Source organism: Aedes albopictus, chromosome 3 (genome assembly GCF_035046485.1).
Source record: "Aedes albopictus strain Foshan chromosome 3, AalbF5, whole genome shotgun sequence".
NCBI classification, from domain to species: domain Eukaryota; kingdom Metazoa; phylum Arthropoda; class Insecta; order Diptera; family Culicidae; genus Aedes; species Aedes albopictus.
In genome coordinates, this window is record NC_085138.1 from 171,770,184 (window position 1) to 171,789,272 (window position 19,089).

Genomic DNA, 19,089 nt, shown 5'->3' on the forward strand with positions numbered 1-19,089 from the left:
GTGTTTCATACATTTTTCTAATGGCTCGGTCGTTAAAAAAAACTTTTCCACTCATCGTAGCACTCGGTAGTCTCCCACCCGGTCGCATTGTTTGTGCTTCACCCGTCAGAGTATTAGTGTCTCACTGGTGCGCGCTAGTCTCTCAATGGTTACGGGCGCCGGTTAATTGGATTTAAGTGGTCGAATTTGTTATCCTCTTTCATAAAACATAATTATCATTCTATTGGCGTGCACCACTATTTAAAAATGTGGTTTAAATAGTGTTTTTAGTATGTTGAAGTATTTCAATGACTCATAAATGAAACGAAAATCCAAGTGTATCATCCCATGTTTCATACACACTTGTTTCTGTAGCAGCAACGAACGAGTGTGTTGCTGGGTGAGAGATGAAGCATCACAGCAGTCCGTTCGCATGGGAAACGATTTGCTACAGTCGTCGTACGTCATGTTTTCCTTTCGAAATTGCACGACCCTGATCAATAATGAAATCTCAATACTTTGCCTCACTTTGCCTAAGGTATAACTTTTTTCACAGCCGTCGGATCACTTCACGGTCTTCGACAAAGTTCTCTGGTATATAGTCACCTACAATAATACCAAAGGGTTTGATTATTGAACGCTTACAGCGCCACCTAGCGGCAAAATTCGAAAACTTAAAATTTCTGCATACATTTGGCCAAATTTTCCCATACAAACTTCAAGAGTTTTGAGCGCCCCCTTAGGCTCAACCGATTTCGCTCAAATTTTGAACGTAGCTTCTGGGAGTACAAAACAACTGATATAGGAGGTAAGACTTGGTATTTTTCGAAATTTTTGTTTTTCATATAAGTGTGGGCCACCCTAATCATCATAGATTTGTTTTGTTCAAGTAGTTTGTGAAAGAGTTGATCGATTAACGGAGCTCGAATCCGCAACTTACGCCCCAATTAAAAACCCATTGTCACAATGCAATCACACAAATTTTTGTGTCCACTACTAGTTATTGATCACGACCGCATGGAAGAAAAACAGAAAATCCAAATCCCACCGAACACAAATCGCGATAGTCACTAGTGGTATTATCGGCTAGAATGGATTCTCAGTGGACACGCCGTCAGCGAATGCAGCTACGAACAAAGAAATTAAATTAAATCCTGCAAAATAAACTTCTTGAATTCAATTCCACTGGCAACTTCCAATTTGCGTAATGAAATTAGATTTTTTTTTCTGCGTCCCGCAAAGCTGCCGCTGCGATTTTCCGGTGTCGTCCGGTTCTTGTGCTGACGTGAAGAAACTGGTTCATTTCGTTCTTTTTTTCCTGCTTTTCTGCGGTTTGTCGGTCCAATTCTCAGGTAGGGACATGGTTCCAATTTAGTCTTCTCCGACAGTTTCTGTTTATTTTTCGGAGGACATCTCTGAAAACTTTACATTGAATGCATTGCCACCTTTCGTCGGCTAGTCGAACCGGATGTGGATGATGCCCAGAGGAATGCATTTAAGTTAGTGTTTAGCTGACAATTTTCTTCACGTTTATTATGTGGCTTTGTTGTTTGTTGAAACATTTCACTCAGTTCTTTATATTAAAACTGATTGTGATTATATCAGTCACTTTCGTGGAACTTAAATGGAAATAAATGAATTTATTGAGCCACATGCAGTAAGTTCAACATATAATTTTGTACAATTGTACCGAACGACCATCGCTGCAATTCTTTGATCATCGATTGAAAGAAGCTTCCAAAACCTATCATATCCAAGAATAATCGAAATATTTTGTGCAATGTCTGCTTTATGTAGGTAAACCACTAGTAAAGGTCCTTATGCCTTCAATTTGCAACACTTGAACTATTATAAGTGGTTTTATACAAAGATAAGAATAGATGACCGGTTCAGTTTAACCCTCTAATACCCAAATTTTTAATTTTGATCTAAACATTATTTTTCGTCATCCAAAATCGATATATAGGGTAGAAGCTTCAGTTTTGGCCAGTCCGGAGTTTACGCCATAGTGCGGTATTGAGCTTGTTGCGATCTAAATCGGCGTAAATTTAATTTTTACTAGTAGATCCTAATACAAAATGATGATTACAGCTGTGGAAACCACACATTTTGATTGAAAACTAGAAGAAAAAAAAATATTTCCTTAAAAATTCTGCTCCCATATATCTATTTTGGCCAGGGTGCTTCTAATTTGGCCACTCCCATAAGAAATACACGTGATTGGCCAAAATAGAAACCAAACTTAAGAATATGGCCAAAACTGCGGCAGAGCTTCTATTTTGACCAGTGCCACTTTTAATACAAAAATCAAGTATTGGCTTCCCTTCAAAATATAGATTGAAACCTTTCATTTGACGCATTGGCTGTTTTCATAGGATTATTGATTATTTTAATAAAAATGATTTCCCTAAGACTGACCAAAACTGGTGCCCGCACCCTACATGTTTTGGTAGATGACTCTTTTTCATTCCTGATTTTGAGAATTTTGGTTTTTGATTTTTTCAATTTTTATTTTTGAACATCCCAACACTTTTATATTTTCCCTGGAAGCCTATTTGGTATACTGATTTTTCAAAACGAAAATATATTGAAATCCTCCATGAAAACAAAAGTTGAAAAAAATATTCCTTCAAAAATCCTCCAGCAGTTCGCGGAAATCCTTCAGGAATTTCTCTAGGGTTTTCTCCAGATATTTCTTGAAGAAATTCTTGAAGAAAAACCTGGAAGTATTCTTGTAGGAATTTTTGGAGGAATTCCCGAAAAAAAATTTCTAGAAATTCCTGGAGAAATTCCAAGAGAGATTCTCGGAGGAATTCTTGAAAGAATTCTTGGTATTCCTGAAGGAATTTATGGAAGGGAATTCTGGAAAGCATTGTTGGATTAGTTCTTTGCGGATGGCTTGGAGGAATTCCTAGAGGAATTCCTAGGGGTATTCCTGTGGGCATTTCTGGAGGAATTTCTGGAGGACTACTGAAGGTATTTATTGAAAATCCCTGGAGGTATTCCTAGAGGAATTTATAAAAGAATCCCGGAACAAATTCGTGGAGGAATTTTTGACAGAAGTATTGGAGCAGGTACTGGAGAAATTTTTATCAGAGTTCCTGTCGGAATTCTTCTAAGAATTTCTGGAAAAAATCCTGGACGGTTTTTCGAGGAGTACCTGAAGAAACACTAAGAAAAAGAACTGGAGGAATTGTTAGAAAAATTTCTGGAGGATTTTTTTGGAGAATTTTTGGAGGAATTCTTGGAAAATATCCTTGTGAAGTTCTTGGAGGAATTGTTGGAAGAAGTCTCGGAGCAGTTGCTGGAGAAATCATTGGTGGAATCTTTGAAGAATCCCTGGAGTTGTTCCAGGAGTAGTTTCTTGAGGAATTACTGGAGGCTTCCTGAAGAATTTTAGAGGTATTCATAAAAGAATTTGTGGAAGATTTTTTGAATGAATTATTGAAGGAATTTCTTGAAAAATTCCCTGGATATATTTGTGACGAAACCCCGAAGGGATTCTTGACAGAAATCTTAGAGGGATCGCCGGTGAAATTCTTGAGGAAGGTCCTGTGGGAGTTTTTGGAATTCCTGGATGAATTCTTGGAGAAATTCCTTGAGGATTTCTTGGGGGATTTCCTGAAGATATGGTAAGAGGAATTCCTGTAGACTTCCTGAATGAATTTCCGGAGAAAATTCTGGAGGAAACTCTGGAGGAATCCTTGGAGGAGTTTCTGAAAAAAATCCCTTGAGGAATTCCTGAATTAGTTGTTGGAGGAAATCTTTGATGGATTCCTGAAAGAGCTCTGGAGGAATTCCTGAATGAATTCCTGGATGAGTTCATGGAGGAATCCTTGGAGGAATTCGCGACGAATCCCTGGGGGTGTTCCTGGAGGCATTCCTTAAAGAATCCCTGGAAGAATTTCTAGAGAAACCGCTGGAGGAGTCCCTGGAGAAATTCCTAGGAAAATTCCTGGAGGAATCCCTGGAAAACTATCTGGAGGAATCCTAGGAGAAATTTCTAGAGGAACTCTTGGGAAAATTTCCTGGAGGAGTATTCAAAGAACTCCTGGAGAAATCCGTGGAGGTCTCCCATGGAATCCTCGGGGAACTTGCAGAGTAATTCTTAAGGAACTTCCGGAGGAATTCCTGAGGAATTTCCGGAGGAATTCCTAAGGAACTCCTGCAGGATTTTTCGAAAGTTTCAAAGTAATTCCTGAGGAACTCCTGAAGGAATTCCAGCATAGTTCCTGCAGAAATTTCCGAGAAACTGTCGGGAAATTCGTGAAAAATTTCACGGGAAGTACTTGAGGCATTTCCTAGGAACTCGTAAAGGTTTTCTCGAAGAACATCACGATGAACTTCTGTGGGACTTCTGGAAGAATTTCCTAGGAACGCCTGGAGGAATTCTTGGGAAATTTCCAACACTTCAATGTTTCTTCTTCTTGTTCAAACTATTCTGAAAATCAGACTTTCAAGCTCCACAAGCGCTACTCTTGTATCTCTTTACTTGATCGATATAATTCACCTCTTTTGCATCTCATAATATTTTGTGTAGTTAGTGCATCCGAATAAAAATGATCTTTATGGTATTTTGAAGTTAAAATTACCAAAAAGATCATTTGTATGTCAGCGGATGCACTAACTACACAAAATATTATGAGATACAAAAGAGGTGAAAGAATTATATCGATTAAGAAAAGAGATACAAGAGTAGCGCTTGTGGAGCTTGAAGGTCTGGTTTTCAGAATAGTTTGGAAGACCTAGATAAACAATCGTATGTTGTTAATTTATCAGAATTGCACTCTGAAGCTCTAAGAGTAGCGTAGATTATATTCCGCGAGCATCCGCTATTATAAAAATACCCTAAGATTTGTAGATATTGCGACCAATACCTCAAAACACATTGAGTCCATTTGTATGCCAGTGGCAGGGATGGCAAAAATACTTTTTTCTCTTTTCCATTCATCGATACCGACAGTAAAATAAAAACAAAACAACGGCAGCACCAATACCATCAGCAGCCGCGCCGTCGGCAGTCAAGCTGGCGCTTGATAGTTTTCGCTTCCCCACAAAAATATTTATGACCAGTCATGCCGAGGCGGGTGATTGCGAAAAATGTCAAATATGTTCAACTGCTAATAACTCACTTGTTTTAGTGAATAATTTGAATCTGTTTGCACTAATAGCTAGAGCACACTCCTAGCTTTGTGATGCATACAAAGAAGTTTGTCTAGAAGCGGTTTGAAACGCAGAAAAATGCGAAAATGGGAGAGACAGAAATTTCTGTCGTCGTTGTGCTCGAGTACCGGAGCTCTCGCGCTTGGAAACCGTTTCGAGGAAGAAGGCTGCTGGAAAAAAATGTTATGACATTTATTTTTCGAACAGTTTGATTTTGGTTGGGCCTGTGATGTTCGTGTGGAAAAATGTCAAATGTACAGCCGGTAATTGTTTTTTCCAGTACATTTCTCATCCCTGGCCAGTGGACATCCAAATAGCAACAAATAGAGATACTCGTCTCGATAGGGTCTCCAGTTAGCCTAGTGGTTAAGGCTATGGATCGCCAATCCGGAGACGACGGGTTCGATTCCCGTTCCAGTCGGGAAAATTTTCTCGACTCCCTGGGCGTAGTGTGTTATTGTACTTACCAAACAATACACAAATTCATGCAATGGCAGGCAAAGGAAGCCCTTCAATTAATAACTGTGGAAGTGCTCAAAGAACACTAAGTTGAAGCGAGGCAGGCCAAGTCCCAGTGAGGACGTAGGGCCACAAAGAAGAAGAAGAAGAAGAAGAAGAAGAAGAAGAAGAAGAGATACTCGTAGTATAATGAGGTGCAACAGACACACTCGTGCAAGAATTATGCCGATATGGTGACGTGAAACAAGAGTAGAGCCTGTAGAGTGTAGACCTTGAAGGCCCTAATTCCAGAATAGTTTGAAAAGCCTGGAATATCCCATGAATGTACCAAAAGCATTATAGCTTTGCACTAAGGTTCCATCAGCAGTATAGACCAGAGGTTCTCAAACTTTTTGAACTTGCGATCCACTTTCGATTTTTATAAGATTTGGCTGCCCACCAGCACGTATTTTCATAAAATACGTTTTTTTTCTGGTACCGAATTTTCGAACCCTCTATGCAGAATACCCTCTCCGAATGAGTGTTATCAGTTTCGTACCTTTTCATACCGCCCTATGTTGCTTATCCTTTGACAGATATGTACGCGTATTTCGACTACCACTTGTAATCTTCCTCAGTGTCAGTTATCCACTGCCATGTGGTGTTATCCAGTGGATAACTGACACTGCACGGTGTGTTTATAGAGCAACTTTAAAACAAAAAAATAAGTAAGTCTGAAATTTTGCCCAGTGATACTTTGGGCCATTCCCTTCAATTTGCTGGGTCGGTGGAAAATATCCATCGGGGGGTCTAGAACAAAAATTTTTTTGAAGGTTTTTCATGCAAAAACTGTTAAAAGCGCATATTGTAAATTATTGCATCTCCTACAAATAGTCACAACTTTTTTGTCTTTGAGGATAGAACCATAAACTTTTCAGGCGTATCGAAGTAGTATGCGTAGATGACTGTGTGAAAATTTCATTAAAATATGTTGAATGGTTTTCAAGTAATAGCAAAACTACCAAACGCATTCTAAAATACTAAACTTAGTAGCAAACGATCAACAAAATATCTATATTTTTTTTACAATAATACATGAAAAATATTTTATTCTAAACACCTTGATTCATTATAATGGCGGTACTGTGAAAACTTGTTTTTCAAATGATGAACAGATATATTGTAAAATATATGAAAGGAAAACACACACTGTCATTATGTAGCTTTTCACTAAAGTATTAATTATTTATTTCAAGAACGTGGTTTTGCGTATACGTGTTCACAAGTACAAGTGTGCCTCTATTACGAATCCTATAATAAACACAATTATCATGATTGCTGAGCATGTCGGCCTTCACTAAAAAAAATATTTGAATGTTATTTGGTAAGCCAAGAAAAGCACTCGAGGATTGGGAAACATCTCTGTTTCGAAGAAAAAGTATAGAAACTAAATTATTTTGGAATTAATGTTTACAAGCTCAAAATTAAATAGTATTTCGCCTTAGTCAATGAATAAAAACAAGTTAACTCTGTTAAAGACCTCATAATAACATTGAAGTTGTGGGTATGAGTCCACATTAAACCAAGACAGGACACAATAACGAGAACTGAAATCAAAACAGAATTCAGTTGGGCAATATTCGATCAAGGGCAATTTTACGGTACTAAACATAGTTTCCGGATTATTCCATGATATTTGACATAGCTGTTGGACCTAAACTTAGGTTTGTCTTTAAATTTAATAGCAATATGATGCTTTTTAGTTATGCCACCAACAAATAACTGATAATAAGTTCTGAAAGAAGAGTTAAGAGAACGGAGTACTTATTGACATGTTTCTACATTAGGCATGAAAATTAAGCTGTTCAGCATAAAGCCAAGAAAAAAAAACAATTTGATAACAATGGTTTAAATAGTCTTATCGATTTGCATATGATGTCTCAAAAATATTTTCTGTGGTTTCCTTCAAGCATGAGGAAGAGTGATTGATCATTGTTAGGGCGTCGTTTACTAGTAGAATATTTTCAACATAAATCTATATCTTTCGAAAAAATAACAAACAGTTTTTTTGTTATCCAAATTATTGCGCCACGCTCTCCTAAAGCCTTTCGCTTGCAATCTGATAATTAGATAAGACCCTAATCATTTAAAAAAATGGAAAAAATTAACGTGTATACGCAAAACCGCGTTCTTGAGATAAATAATTAATACTTTAGTCAAAAGCTACATAATGGCAATGTGTTTTCCTTTCATGTATTTGACTATGTAATTGTTCATTATTTGAAAAACAAGTTTTCACAGTACATACCGCCATCATAATGACTCAAGGTCCTTAGAATTAAAAATTTTTCATGTATTTTTATATAAAAAATATAGATATTTTGTTGAACTTTTGCTACTAAGTTTAGTATTTTAGAATGCGTTTGATAGTTTTGCTATTATTTGAAAACCATTCAACATATTTTAATGCAATTTTCACACAGTCATCTACGCATACTACTTCGATACGCCTGAAAATTTTATGGTTCTATCCTCAAAGACAAAAAAGTTGTGAATATTTGTAGGAGATGCAATAATTTACAATATGCGCTTTTAACTGTTTTTGCATGAAAAACCTTCAAAAAAAATTTTTGTTCTAGATCCCCCGATGGATGTTTTCAACCGACCCAGCAAATTGAAGAGAATGACCCAAAGTATCACTGGGCAAAATTTCAGACTTACTTATTTTTTTATTATAAAGTTGTTCTACACAACACACCGTGACTGAGGAAGATTACAAGTGGTAGTCGAAATACACGTATCTGTCAAAGGATAAGCAACATAGGGCGGAATTAAAAGGTACGAAACTGATACCACTCATTCAAAGACGTATTTTTTTGAAAATTTGGACTGATATTTTAATTAAAATACATTTAATCACTTTCTCTCACACATTCTAGAAATAAGAAAAAAGCATTCAATTTTTAAAAAGTCTTTGAAAATTAGAGGCAAATTTATGCTTCTGCAGTAACTCAAAATTTACATTGAATTGAAAAATTTGGTTAAAATGCTATAAATATGTACAGCGAGTGGGTGAACATCAAGTAGAGTTTTAAGAAATAAATCTGCTTGAAAATTTACCTCATAATGAAGGCTATCATACTTATTTAATTTCTATTTTTATTGAAATCTCTTTTCAGTAAAAGTCTTTTCTGTAAAAGTTCAAATGATTGACATTCAGAAGAATTTCACTGAAGTTTAACTTAACTGAAGTTCGGTAAAAGTAAGGTATCTTGTCGAAGTTTGGTGATTTTTTTGCTGATTTTTGGTATTTTAAAGTTTTTTTTTAATAATTTAACTGCTGAACTTGACGTATTGTATTGTACTGTATATTGTAAATCTAACTGAAAATGTAAACTGTAAGCAACAACTTTAACTCATTTTTCGGAAACACGAGGAAAATCCAAAATTCTACCTTAATTTTAAACCTTCAGATTAAAAACTCATGAAAACTCATATTAAATATACTTCAGGCTAAGACTTTTGAAATTATATTAAGGAGAAACAGAATTTCTAACTCTGATGATTATCCAAAGGAATATTTGTAAATTGGAAAATGGCTAGCAGTATCATTTATTACAATATTACCCAAGCCTTCGCAACCCATCAAAAATCAGCCCGCAACCCACTACATTCTACATTCCACGAAAAAAAAATACAACTAAAGCATGACACAGTATGTAGATATCGTAACCCAAACTTCAAAGTGCATTGGAGGCCATTTGTATTTCACGGAATGTCCAATTGCCACAATATTAAGTTGTTGGTAGCATTGCGAGGTCTAGTGGACATCAATGTGACTAAATTTCTTGAACAGAGTGGTAGAGGTTGTAGATCCTAAGAAAATAAATTCCAGAGCAGTTTGGATGACCTAGATCATCTAATTCATATACCATGAACTTTCTAATGGTGCTTTGAGGTTTTTAAGTACCGTAGACTAAGTTCTGTGATCATTCATCGTGTATAACATTTGTTTGAGACTGTTGAATTTGTATCACAAACTTCGGAGATGGGTTGTAATAGGGAATCGCGCCACTTGGGCGGTGGCTTCTATTTTCGTCTGTTTCCCGCTATAACTCAGTCAAATTTGAACCAATTGACACAACTTTTGGAATGCGGTGAGATAGGTATAGTATCTACCCGTGTACAACATTTCAAGTCAATTGATTCAAAATTGACTGAGTTATACAGTGGCGTTTCGGTTTTATCACTAGTCGTTTTAATCACTACTCGCCCAAATTCACGGTTTTCTATTCGATTTTATCACGATTTTCGTTTCGTTTTTATCACACTTGCTCTAAAACATTCCGAAATCAATATAAAACCAATACAGCATTGCCCAGTTCACCAAAACGGTTAAAAAATGTGAACTACGACTCATATATTGTGCAGCTGAACGATTTTGAATAAAAAATTTACATTTTTTTCTTGTTTCACTAAATTCACGGTTTCGTTTATATCACGGTAAAATTTTTTTTTGAACGTGATAAAACCGAGAAACCACTGTAGTGGAAAACAGACGAATATAGAAGCCACCGCCCAAGTGGCGCGATACCCTACATTGCATGTCTGGGATCAGTGAATACTACTAATGATTAGCAAAACGATGAAATTTTAGCAAAAACATGTAAAATTTATGAAAACTACAAAAAAGCCACGTGTTTTCGGCTCCCATCAAAAGGAAGAGAATGCAAAGAGGGGAGGCACCATGCATTCCTTAGCACAACTTTTCCCTTTGACTATAACAAAAAATAAAAAAATAAATGTTTTGAAACAAAGAAGATTTTGCATTTCTACCAAAAGTAGATCGTCCCGGCTGTTTACAGGTTTATAAACCATGTACAGTAAGTTCGAAATAGAAGATGTAATTTTGTGCAATTGTATCAACCAATGCTGCAATTGTTTGAACAACGATTCAAAGAAGCTTCCAAAACTTATTACATCAAAATGTATTCATAATAATATGTAGTCAAAATATGTTGTTCTATAATGTTACAGGCTCAGTGTACCAGTCACGGCTATAGTACCTCAAATTCGCCATAGTCGATTTTCAACCTTTAATGATGCAAATCAACAAGAAAAAAATTGTGAACAGCAGGTCACGTTCACAAAAGATGAATAAATCTTCTCAATTTGCTCAAATTATGATAGAAATAAATCATTTTCCTTATTTTTTCGGCTTCCTTTTGCCATAGTGTATAAGTTATGGCTAATCCCATAAGGAATGCATGTAAATAGTGCGAAGTGGAACCCAAATTAACAAATGTGTCCATAACTGGTACAAGGTTCCTATCTTTGGCACACGCCGTAATAAATACTAAAAGTAGTTTTGGACCCGTTTCTATATTTTTCCTGTAAAGTATGAAAACTAATCAATCATTTACATATTGATGACATTCGACGGTCTTCTTCTTATTTTTGTAGAAATAGTTCTTCTTAGGGAGTGCGATAACTGGTACCGGCATCCTAATTGAATTTTGTTATTTTAACTAATTTATGTGTGAAAAGTGGATTCCATTCCATGAAGACGACATAACCCACTTTCACCATTCACAGTAATCCTCCGATATTCGCAGCGAGCGGAACCAACCTGTTCACCCAACACGCAAAAACGGCTACGCTCAAAAATGTGTTCGGCCTGCACATTTTTAGTAAATATCCATGCCACACATGACTGTGTTGGAAACACACATTTTTTTAAAATTACTCGTACGCTCACATGAGCATGTATTTTGCAATAATTTCGACATGGCAACCTCACTGGGTTTATAAACCACTGTTGCTGGCAGCAGTGCACCGTTCATCGTTGCAACTGCCTGACAGATACGATACACATGAAAAGAAATGTCATTGTAGCGCGGAATGTCATGCATTGGAAGAAGGAAGAAGAACCATGACAATACTGAGACAGATTGATTCATCCAGGACAAGTTGTGTGTGTTATATTCAGAAATGTGTTCTGCAATTGAAATTATTCTTCTACTTAAGCCTATATTTATAAACTAATTAAAAGTTAAAACAACACAGTGAACTCTACACCTAGTATCTAAAACAATTTAAAACAGTAAGTTTGCATAAAGTTAAATGCACCTATTCTAATATTTAATTCTATCACAGATTATGCATTTGTTACAACAATATTGAGGTTAAACAACTATTGTATGATGCGGCAGACCGAAAATTGTAAATGGATTCTGTTACATGTAAATTGGTAAATCTAATACAGTGGCGTTTCGGTTTTATCACTAGTCGTTTTAATCACTACTCGCCCAAATTCACGGTTTTCTATTCGATTTTATCACGATTTTCGTTTCGTTTTTATCACACTTGCTCTAAAACATTCCGAAATCAATATAAAACCAATACAGCATTGCCCAGTTCACCAAAACGGTTAAAAAATGTGAACTACGACTCATATATTGTGCAGCTGAACGATTTTGAATAAAAAATGTACATTTTTTTCTTGTTTCACTAAATTCACGGTTTCGTTTATATCACGGTAAATTTTTTTTTTTGAACGTGATAAAACCGAGAAACCACTGTATAAATAAATTCACAGCTTACAGCTGCTTCGCACCCACAACATCGGAGTTTGCGATCTGCTAGAGAATTCGGCCAAAAGCACCTCAATACTACCGTAACAACCACCTTCAAATACCGAAAAATATTGATATTTTGCAAAAATGTGAGCGTACGAGCAATTTAAAAAATGTGTGTTTCCAACACAGTCCCTGTGCGGCATGGGCGCTACTCAAAAATGAGAGTTTTTATTTTAGAGAGAAAACTGATTGTCCTCTTCACTTGAAAAGTAGCGATTTCACTACACTTCGGTTATCCACGCGAATGTAACCATTTCTTCCTCGATGGTTTTTTTCTCGGTATTTCCATTCTTTCATTCTATATGTAGAATGACACGAAACGAGTGCATCGATACGGTATGGTATCATTCATATCGCCACACTCACGTTCGATTCCAGGGACAGGACTCTTTCCCATCCCGAACACATTGATCAGTTGCAATCGCATTGTTTGTCCAGGAGCCGTTTCACATGACGTTGCTCTTTCCGGTTCGCGAAGATAGTGCGCTCCTCGAATGCCTAGCTTTAGCACACCAATCCAGAAAAAGGAAGATCAGCTGCACCGGATATAAGGCTTCCAATAAAGCGTAAAATCTTGTGCAATTTCCAGCTTAGGTTTTATTAGTCTTCAAATTTATTACCATCCTATTATAGTGTGTCCCCGCTTCGGCGCTGAAAAGAAATGTGCGCCCACAAAAGAAAACGCGAACGACAACGACAACGACGTCGACGACGACGACGTTGACGTTCAGAATGCACACTGCTTTCGGCAAGTTCCCGGTGGATGAGAGCGCGTCCGAAAAAACTAATTATTCTCCGTGCGCTTTCTTCCCGGCATCAGTCGAGCTTGGAGTGTGCTTTTGTGAGGAACCATTCATTGTTTCCGATTACAATCGCGATAAGGGGGGAAAAGTTTTTGTAACTAAATTTTGCTGAGAAGGAATTTAATTTTCGAATACATTGTTTCGAACACGGTATTCTTTCGGCGTGGAAACTTCCATCGGCGTTAAAATTTGGATTGTTAAATTTGACTACCAATTTGCTGGATACATAATTTATTTCTTAGGTTTTATGCTGGTTGAATTATTTTTGTTTGCGTAAAGAGGATATCAATATCTTACCGACGATATCATTAATCAAGCGAGCTAGTCAAATGTTTTGAGACTAGAGCTAGTCTTTGTAACTACAGGATTGTATGGAAACTGATGGCGTTACATCTCCGGGACGTACGCCTTCATGCAATATATTTCAATATATTAAAAAAATAATTTAAAAAGACGTAGACACCGTCTTCAGCCAGAGGCTGTACAGACTGAATGAAACTTAACACTAGACAAGGAATACACGGAGCATGCACCAGTGGATACAGAGAAGAAACTATCTTCGCGAAAAGTTTCAACACCCGTAGTCGGAATTGAACCCTCACCCCACAGCATGGTGCGATTAGAAGCTTGGTGACCTGTACGGCTACGAGGCTCCACGACAATCGAAAAATTAATTTCATTTGAAGCAGACGAAATTCAAAATAAATAACCATTTGGCTCCTTCTAGTGTTACAATGGAGAGTGTGATGAGAGTCCTAGTCAAACCCAAAGCGAAAAATTCCAGTGAGAGCTTACGCTGGCTACGGTTAGGGTGGCTCAGATCAATCTTCAGAATAAAAGAACGGCAACGATCAATCTTTGCAGACTTATGCAAACTGGTACAGCCCAAGTGGCGTGAGTCCAAGAACCTTACTTTCGTAAGGGTTTGCTACTTTCAGTAAAAATGAAATGGCAAACTCACGTGCCATGCCTCGAGCATGTGTGCTTGTCAACAACGCAATCGTTGCTACACTCATCTCTGAACTAACCACTAGAGATGTATGTGCTATCACAATCGATGTATCTGTTGGAAACCTCAACAGGCAATATGTTTATTGTTCGGTTTATTTACCGCGTGATGAATCATCCCCCACGGATGCTTTCAAGCAAGCCATTGCATATTGCATTTCTAAAGGCCTTCCGCTAATTGTTGGTAGTGATGCTACTCACCATATAATCTGTAGTAGCTCAGACATCAATTTGAGAGGTTCCAGTTTGATGGAATACTTAAGTAGTACAGATCTTGGATTACTCAACACAGGCAACAGCCCAATCTTCATGGTATCTGCTAGAGAGGAAGTGTTAGACATAACGCTTTGCTCTAGCAGAATTTGTCACGAGCTGACCAATTGGAATGTGCCAGGTGAAGAATCTTTATCTGACCACTACCGCTACATCTTGTATGAACATGTGAATGTTACTTCGCAAACTTTGCGTTTCAGGAAGCCCCGGTCAACCAACTGGGATCTCTTTACCGATTTGGTTGCAGCCAAAATTCATGGATACTCACCCACCATCTATTGACAATCCAAGTGATTTAGATGATGCCGTTGATACTACAACGGCCTTCAGCATGGAAGCCTTTGAAGAAGCTTGCCCTCTGCGGTCTGTGAAGACCACAAGAGGAACCCCTTGGTGGAACTCTGATCTAGCGAAGCTCAGGAAGCAATGTAGAAGAAGTTGGAACAGACGACGTTCTGCTGGATGAGAGCCTTTCAGGTCAGATTGCAAGGCCTACCAGAAAGCTCTTCGGTCTGCTGAACGATCCGGCTGGAAAAACCTTTGTACAAATGTTTTCAGTCTGAGTGAAGCCAGTCGGTTGAACAAAATCCTTGCAAAATCTAAGGATTTTCAAGTGAACGAACTTGGTTTGCCAAATGATGATTTCACTTCCTCTGATGAGGAAGTTTTGGAATGTTTATTCAGTACACACTTCCCCGGATGTGTGGATATTACGTCTTCGGATGAACCTGATGTCTTTTCTTGTAGTTATGATTCTTTTGCTTCGGCTCGGAGTATCATAACTTAAGAATCGATTGAATGGGCACTTAATAGCTTTGCTCCTTTCAAATCTCCTGGGGCAGATGAGATTTATCTTATTTTGCTTCAGAAGGGATTTGATCATTTCAAACATGTTTTGAAACAACTACTTGTTTGCAGTTTTGCTACAGGATATATTCCCAAATCCTGGCGGGATATTACTGTGAAGTTTATTCTGAAAGTGGGTCGTGTGTCGTATGAAGAAGAAAAGAGCTTCAGACCTATCAGTTTGACCTCTTTTCTCTTCTGAAATGCTTAGAACGCATTGTCGATCATCACATCCGTGATGTTCATCTGGCCAATGCCAGCCTCTTCATGTGAACCAACATGCTTACCAATCTGGAAAGTCCACTGTGACTCTTCTACACAAAGTTGTTTACGATATCGAGAAGGCATTCGCTCAAAAGCAATCCTGCTTGGGTGTTTTCTTAGATATTGAGGGTGCCTTTGACAACGTGCCTTTCGATGTCATATTGGAAGTCGCACGGGGTCATGGTTTATCTCCAATGATTTCCAATTGGATTCACCAAATGCTCAAAAACCGACATCTCTTCTCGACAATGCGTCAACCGGCGATTAGGAAATTGAGTGTTTGTGGATGCTCCCAAGGGGGGGTCTTATCACCACTTTTGTGGAATCTCGTATACGCTATTGAGGCAACTCAATAATAGCGGTTTTCCTACTTATGGTTTTGCCGATGACTAGTTAACATTGATAGTTGGTATGTGCGTCAGCACCCTTTTCGATCTGATGTAAAACGCTCTTCAGGTAGTTAAGGGTTGGTGCCGCCAATATGGCCTTCCGGTAAATCCGAGTAAAACATCTATTGCTTTCTTTACAGAAAAGCGAAACCGTAATGGTGTTCGACCTTTACGTCTCTTTGATTCTGAAATCAATGTGACTGATCAGGTAAAGTACGTTGAAGTCATTCTTGATTCCAAGCTTTGCTGGACACCTCACATTGTGTTCAGAATCAAGAAAGCTTGTATGGCCTTTGGGTAATGCCGGCGAACCTTTGGTACAGCTTGGGGTCTAAAACTCAAGTATATCAAATGGATTAACACAACTGTTGTTCGTCCAATATAGACCTATGGATGTCTTGTGTGGTGGCAAAAGGGCGAAGTGAGAACGGTCCAATTAAAATTAGACCATCTCCAAAGGACGTGCTTAATGGCGATGTCTGAAGCGTTCAACTCCTTCAACTTCAGCGCTCGAAGTTCTCTTTGACGTTGCCCCACTACACATTCATCTCAAACAAGAAGCACTTTCTTGCACTTACCGTCTATGGGTACTCGGTTTACTAGAGAAAACTCCTGTGAATCGCAGTTCAACACACACCTCGTTGTTTCCACTTTTGGTGAATTGGGACAAAGTTGTCCTTGCTCCAAGTGATCTTACAATTGCTTGAAATTTTCCATATAGGACATTTTCCACGAAATTCCCTTCCCGGGAAGAGTGGACATCCGGTTATATGGAGAGAAGTATTTTAGACGGCATCGTATGTTACACTGATGGCTCCCTTCTCAAAGGTCGAGCAGGTGCTGGTGTTTATTCTCGTGAGCTCTTATTTACTTGGTAGACACTGCCTATCAGTCTTATTCACTTGGTAGACACTGCACCGTTTTTCAGGCCGAAATCTTAGCTCTTATGTGCGGAGTGCAATCAGCACTTCAACAGCACGTAATGGGCAAGGTAATATACTTCTGTTCAGATAGCCAGGCTGCTATTAAAGCACTTGCTTCGGCCAACTCTAGGCCGAAGATAGTTATCGCTTGACGAACTCAAATCGAGAAGGTGAATTCAGCAGACGCTGTTTAATACCTACATTTACGCAATAGAAGCTTTCACTGTTTAAAATATTCTACCGAAATCGTTAATTTCGTCCGCGAAGCAAACTTTCCGGAATCGATAAAGTCGCCACTGCAGGCTATGCTCATGACATCATTAAGTGTATTGTTGAACAACAGGCACGAAGTCCATCACCTTGTCATAGTCCTCTCGCTCAAAATTTATACGCAGTTTTGCCTATCTACCATTGTTGCTTTTATCAACCTTGGATGCTTCACGAGAATTCATTACCATCTGAATTGTAATTTCAACGTTGTTGGTTTCATTTCGTTGGAATCGATCCTACTAGATTTCTATTCAGCATGGATAGAATTTCCAAGCTGCCTCTGCGTGCTCTGGATGCTGTCAATTCTGTACAGGTGTATTTGCAAACCAGTGGCATCATAACGCCACAATGCGATAATCTGCAGTTGCTGAGGTCAGTGTAATGGTGCCACATAATTTATACTCATAACCGGCCGAGCAATATCGCTGAGAGCGACATCTTTGTTGTAGTCCGGCAATTTCCCTTAACAAGACATCTGCCAGGGGAGAACACGGAACAGGAAGACAAATCCCTGGCCGGCTGCCTAACTAAGAAGAATGTAACGAAGAGTGTGTTGATTAATGGCATTTCCTCGTTCGTGGCTTTGCGTCGCGTCGTCGCTCGCTCGCTAGCTCTAAGATGGTAGATTTTTACCGCAGTCACACTGCCTTGAGAGTGGTGGCACAACTGCCATACTTTCCAAGAGCCTAGTAAAAGTGCCAAGATGAAAGAATAAAAATCCGGAAGCTGGTTTCCTTCAGCGTCTCCAGCAGAAGAGTGTGAAATGGAGTTTTACGGGTTATTCTGCGTAAAGTACTCTCATTGTTTCCGTACACTCTGTACACACTGTACAGTGCACTTATTTCTCACCAGTTGGTAGTTGTGACCGTGAACCGCTGGGGTTCGGATTCCGATATTGCTGTGTTTCAAAGATTCATTGTGGTTTTATTTCTAGAAAAAGGAAATATTGGTTTCAACCTCCCACGTATCTATATCTAATAGTATGCCTCCTGATTTCAATATTCCACCTCATTAAGAATTAAGTATTCTGAGGAAATCCTTCCATTACTTATTGTTTCACGAAAAATTTCTGCAGTTTTCCCAGTTCATCGAGAATTTTCTAGAGATTCATCCGAGAATACTTCAAGAATGTTTGCCTTCCTATTTACTTCTCGAGATTCTTTTCCACATTCACCTCCAGGGACACCGCAAAAATTCTTTTAATGATTCCTTCGGGATTAACCAAAAGTCTTCCAAAAGTTGCATCTGAAAAGGATGCATGCATGATTTCCTAGAATGATTTTAGCAAGAATTCCTCTGAAGATTCCACAAAATTCAATGCAATTCTTTTCATGTTTTTCAGTGGATTCCACCAGAGTTTCTTTCGGGAATTCCTCCAGGAATTTTCCTTATATCTTCTTCAGAAGTTTCTCAATATTTTTTCAAATGATTCATCTTAAAACTAGTCCACTGGTTTATTAAAAAAATTCAATCGGAAACTCCTCCTGAAATTCGTTAGGAAATTCCTTCAAAGATTGCTACAGAAGCTTGTGCAAGTATGCATTTTTTTGAACATTTTAGAAGGAATTACTCCAGAAACATATTCTGATGAAATTTCTCAAAAACTTTTCTAGAATTTGTTTTGGAATTCCATCAAAGATGTTTTTAATATGCAGTTCCAGGAGAGTTTTCTTCACAGAAATTCTCAGATCCTATTTTGTTGATATTATTCAAGATGTTCTTTCAGGTATGGCTAAATATATTCTGCAATTTTCTCAGATGTTTATTAAATTTCATAAGAAAATTTTAAAATAGCTTTTCGGGAACTTCCAGAGATTATTCAAGGTATTTTTCTGAAGTTTGCCTAGAATGTATCCAGACCAGGCCTTTCCAGCAACTCTTCCAGAATTTTTTTTCTGAGATGCTTCAATTCCTCTAAAGGAAGAAATTTTTCTATCTGAATCTATAGAGTTGTTCAATTCTTCCAGATATTTTTGAAAGATTCCTTTTAAGAAATTTCTTCAGTGGTTCTCTGAGGAATTCCTCCATAATTTTTTTTTATTCCTGCCTAATTTTTTTCCAAAAATCTTTTTCTTTTTCCTTTTTTGTGTATTTA

At 37.9% G+C, this 19,089-nt stretch overlaps 1 long non-coding RNA gene across 1 annotated transcript; it reads left to right on the plus strand.

Annotated features, from left to right (window-relative positions):
• The first annotated feature begins 11,482 nt into the window (after positions 1–11,482).
• Positions 11,483–12,243, plus strand: LOC134292091 (uncharacterized). The gene is made up of 3 exons (XR_009999454.1): positions 11,483–11,683; positions 11,737–11,802; positions 12,179–12,243. It is a non-coding gene; the product is annotated as an uncharacterized LOC134292091 (long non-coding RNA).
• Positions 12,244–19,089: the final 6,846 nt, after the last annotated feature.